This window comes from Schistocerca americana, unplaced genomic scaffold, assembly GCF_021461395.2.
Source record: "Schistocerca americana isolate TAMUIC-IGC-003095 unplaced genomic scaffold, iqSchAmer2.1 HiC_scaffold_272, whole genome shotgun sequence".
NCBI lineage: Eukaryota > Metazoa > Arthropoda > Insecta > Orthoptera > Acrididae > Schistocerca > Schistocerca americana.
The window spans coordinates 152,501-157,500 of NW_025725986.1; the positions used below are offsets into that span (position 1 = coordinate 152,501).

At 52.8% G+C, this 5,000-nt stretch overlaps 1 non-coding gene across 1 annotated transcript in view; it reads right to left on the bottom strand.

Moving 5' to 3' along the window:
* LOC124578111 overlaps nt 1-1,707 on the bottom strand; it is a 1,910-nt gene extending 203 nt beyond the window's left edge. The window contains exon 1 of the ribosomal RNA XR_006972657.1: nt 1-1,707. This exon is cut by the window's left edge and continues 203 nt beyond it. This is a non-coding gene — a ribosomal RNA (small subunit ribosomal RNA).
* Between the last annotated feature and the right edge of the window lie 3,293 nt (nt 1,708-5,000).

The window sequence follows — 5,000 nt, forward strand, 5'->3', positions numbered from 1 at the left end:
TTATGACTCGCGCTTACTGGGAATTCCTCGTTCATGGGGAACAATTGCAAGCCCCAATCCCTAGCACGAAGGAGGTTCAGCGGGTTACCCCGACCTTTCGGCCTAGGAAGACACGCTGATTCCTTCAGTGTAGCGCGCGTGCGGCCCAGAACATCTAAGGGCATCACAGACCTGTTATTGCTCAATCTCGTGCGGCTAGAAGCCGCCTGTCCCTCTAAGAAGAAAAGTAATCGCTGACAGCACGAAGGATGTCACGCGACTAGTTAGCAGGCTAGAGTCTCGTTCGTTATCGGAATTAACCAGACAAATCGCTCCACCAACTAAGAACGGCCATGCACCACCACCCACCGAATCAAGAAAGAGCTATCAATCTGTCAATCCTTCCGGTGTCCGGGCCTGGTGAGGTTTCCCGTGTTGAGTCAAATTAAGCCGCAGGCTCCACTCCTGGTGGTGCCCTTCCGTCAATTCCTTTAAGTTTCAGCTTTGCAACCATACTTCCCCCGGAACCCAAAAGCTTTGGTTTCCCGGAGGCTGCCCGCCGAGTCATCGGAGGAACTGCGGCGGATCGCTGGCTGGCATCGTTTATGGTTAGAACTAGGGCGGTATCTGATCGCCTTCGAACCTCTAACTTTCGTTCTTGATTAATGAAAACATACTTGGCAAATGCTTTCGCTTCTGTTCGTCTTGCGACGATCCAAGAATTTCACCTCTAACGTCGCAATACGAATGCCCCCGCCTGTCCCTATTAATCATTACCTCGGGTTCCGAAAACCAACAAAATAGAACCGAGGTCCTATTCCATTATTCCATGCACACAGTATTCAGGCGGGCTTGCCTGCTTTAAGCACTCTAATTTGTTCAAAGTAAACGTGCCGGCCCACCGAGACACTCACTCAAGAGCACCCTGGTAGGATTGCAACGGGGTCCGCCTCGGGACGCACGAGCACGCACGAGGCGCGTCGCACGCCTTCAGCTCGCCCCACCGGCAGGACGTCCCACGATACATGCCAGTTAAACACCGACGGGCGGTGAACCAACAGCGTGGGACACAAATCCAACTACGAGCTTTTTAACCGCAACAACTTTAATATACGCTATTGGAGCTGGAATTACCGCGGCTGCTGGCACCAGACTTGCCCTCCAATAGATACTCGTTAAAGGATTTAAAGTGTACTCATTCCGATTACGGGGCCTCGGATGAGTCCCGTATCGTTATTTTTCGTCACTACCTCCCCGTGCCGGGAGTGGGTAATTTGCGCGCCTGCTGCCTTCCTTGGATGTGGTAGCCGTTTCTCAGGCTCCCTCTCCGGAATCGAACCCTGATTCCCCGTTACCCGTTACAACCATGGTAGGCGCAGAACCTACCATCGACAGTTGATAAGGCAGACATTTGAAAGATGCGTCGCCGGTACGAGGACCGTGCGATCAGCCCAAAGTTATTCAGAGTCACCAAGGCAAACGGACCGGACGAGCCGACCGATTGGTTTTGATCTAATAAAAGCGTCCCTTCCATCTCTGGTCGGGACTCTGTTTGCATGTATTAGCTCTAGAATTACCACAGTTATCCAAGTAACGTGGGTACGATCTAAGGAACCATAACTGATTTAATGAGCCATTCGCGGTTTCACCTTAATGCGGCTTGTACTGAGACATGCATGGCTTAATCTTTGAGACAAGCATATGACTACTGGCAGGATCAACCAGGGAGCTGCGTCAACTAGAGCTGAGCAGCCGGCCGCCCGGGAGTGTGTCCCGGGGGCCCGCGCGAACACGCAAGCGTCCGCTCAATTATTCTGCAAACAGGAGGAGGCTGAGCTCCCCTGCACCATACACCTCGAAACCCTCTCAGGTCCCGGCGGCGCGCAGCGCCGTCCTAAGTACTTGGTCGGGTTCGAGAGAGGCGCAATCGCCCGGAGTTTGGCGAGTAGACGCTTTAGGTGCGACCACCCGTGCTCCCAACTGAGCTTGCCGCTGCCGACAGAGGCCCGGGAGCGTGCTGTCGTGGCATTGCCGGCGGGAGACAACACGCGCCACCTACGGTGACCGGCAGCTCCAACGCCAGCGCCACAGAAGGACAAAAGCCCCACTTGGGTGCCGAAGCGAACTCTCCCAGCACAGCGCACGCGCCAACACGTCCGCACAGCTGCGATACAAACCACCTGCGAGAACCGCAGAGGCGACCGAGCAGCAGACGGCGTCGCGGCGCCGAGCGCCGGGCGGCGGCGCATCCTCAGCGCACACAGTCCTCAATCGGACCAGCACACTGCAGATGTCCACCGCGCTTCGCACCGGGCCCGCGAGGACCTACTTTGGCCGCACGGCGCCGCGTGCAGGGTGCGCCGGCGCGCAGCTGCGCCGCCTGCCGCCTCCGTCGGCCGGCGCGCCTGCCACTGGCCGCCCCCACCAGCCGGCTGTAGCGCGTGCGCCCACGCACCGCGCGGCCAGCACGCCGGGAGGCCCCCCCTCACCGGCCGGGGACGGTCCCACCCAGCCACCGCCGCGTATCGCTTCACACCCAGATGCCATTCACGTTCGTGGGCATGGTGGGTATCGCTGGAACAACCGGTTGGTAGCTCAACCGATCGTCGCCATCACTGATTCACCTCTAGCGAGAACAACCGCACCACAACGGTTTACCAGTTGTTCATTTGCGTAACGTCACCAGCAAACGTAGGCGTCCATCGCCATTTGCAAATTCAACGATTGTTGCATGCCTGTGTCAGGTGTCACGACACACTATGTCTGCCCACATACACGCAACAACATGTGCACGCTTCGCGAACACGTGGAAGGTGGCCCCCGTACGTATGCGATGTCCATTGCGCGAACGACTGTCAACCGGCCTCTGTCGCATGTCGCAGATGTGGAACGCAGTGCACCATGCTATCACGGTGTGTGAGAAGAGACGACTACGTCTGACAACACGCGCCACTACATCAACAGACGGCTCATGCTGATCGCCATCCAGGGCATACCACACTGCAATCCAGCTCTTATAGGGAGACGACACGTAGCTGAGTGCACAACATTTGGACCGCATGGTTCGCCGTTGTTGGCGCAGTCGTTGTACGGTCACATGTACCACGATGTATCATTCAGTACATGAGGACCAATGTGCAGTACAGTGTGTGATTTGGACGTACAACATCAGCGGACAGTTGACACAGGCCGTACCACAGCGTAGGCTAAGTGCTTCGCCATGCAAATGCCAATGAACAACTGCAAATGCCAATGAACAACTGCAAAGGGCATTGAGCATGTACGTCCTGCTGCCATCCACATTACAGTGTATAGCTGCAAGGTGTTTAACATGAAGCGATACACTGGGGACCGGGCAGTGCGAGTAGCAAACTATATTGCGGGGGTTGCAGTTAGGCAACACTACACTAATTTAACGCGTCGTATGACAATTACAGAGCAGGTTAAGGCCCAACGTGTGTTGGGTTAAGGCCCAACGTGTGTTGGGTTAAGGCCCAACGTGTGTTGGGTTAAGGCCCAACGTGTGTTGGGTTAAGGCCCAACGTGTGTTGGGTTAAGGCCCAACGTGTGTTGGGTTAAGGCCCAACGTGTGTTGGGTTAAGGCCCAACGTGTGTTGGGTTAAGGCCCAACGTGTGTTGGGTTAAGGCCCAACGTGTGTTGGGTTAAGGCCCAACGTGTGTTACGTTACGGCGCAACGTGGGTTACGTTACGGCGCAACGTGGGTTGCGTTACGGCGCAACGTAGGTTACGTTACGGCGCAACGTAGGTTACGTTAAGGCGCAACGTAGGTTACGTTAAGGCGCAACGTAGGTTACGTTAAGGCGCAACGTAGGTTACGTTAAGGCGCAACGTAGGTTACGTTAAGGCGCAACGTAGGTTACATTAAGGCGCAATATAGGTTACATTAAGGCGCAATATAGGTTACATTAAGGCGCAATATAGGTTACATTAAGGCGCAATATAGGTTACGTTAAGGCGCAATATAGGTTAGGTTAAGGCGCAATATAGGTTACGTTAAGGCGCAATATAGGTTACGTTAAGGCGCAATATAGGTTACGTTAAGGCGCAATATAGGTTACGTTAAGGCGCAATATAGGTTACGTTAAGGCGCAATATAGGTTACGTTAAGGCGCAATATAGGTTACGTTAAGGCGCAATATAGGTTAGGTTAAGGCGCAATATAGGTTAGGTTAAGGCGCAATATAGGTTAGGTTAAGGCGCAATATAGGTTAGGTTAAGGCGCAATATAGGTTACGTTAAGGCGCAATATAGGTTACGTTAAGGCGCAATATAGGTTACGTTAAGGCGCAATATAGGTTAGGTTAAGGCGCAATATAGGTTAGGTTAAGGCGCAATATAGGTTAGGTTAAGGCGCAATATAGGTTACGTTAAGGCGCAATATAGGTTAGGTTAAGGCGCAATATAGGTTAGGTTAAGGCGCAATATAGGTTAGGTTAAGGCGCAATATAGGTTAGGTTAAGGCGCAATATAGGTTAGGTTAAGGCGCAATATAGGTTAGGTTAAGGCGCAATATAGGTTACGTTAAGGCGCAATATAGGTTACGTTAAGGCGCAATATAGGTTAGGTTAAGGCGCAATATAGGTTACGTTAAGGCGCAATATAGGTTACGTTAAGGCGCAATACAGGTTACGTTAAGGCGCCATACAGGTTAGGTTAAGGCGCCATACAGGTTAGGTTAAGGCGCAATACAGGTTAGGTTAAGGCGCAATACAGGTTAGGTTAAGGCGCAATACAGGTTAGGTTAAGGCGCAATACAGGTTAGGTTAAGGCGCAATACAGGTTAGGTTAAGGCGCAATACAGGTTAGGTTAAGGCGCAATACAGGTTAGGTTAAGGCGCAATACAGGTTAGGTTAAGGCGCAATACAGGTTAGGTTAAGGCGCAATACAGGTTAGGTTAAGGCGCAATACAGGTTAGGTTAAGGCGCAATACAGGTTAGGTTAAGGCGCAATACAGGTTAGGTTAAGGCGCAATACAGGTTAGGTTAAGGCGCAATACAG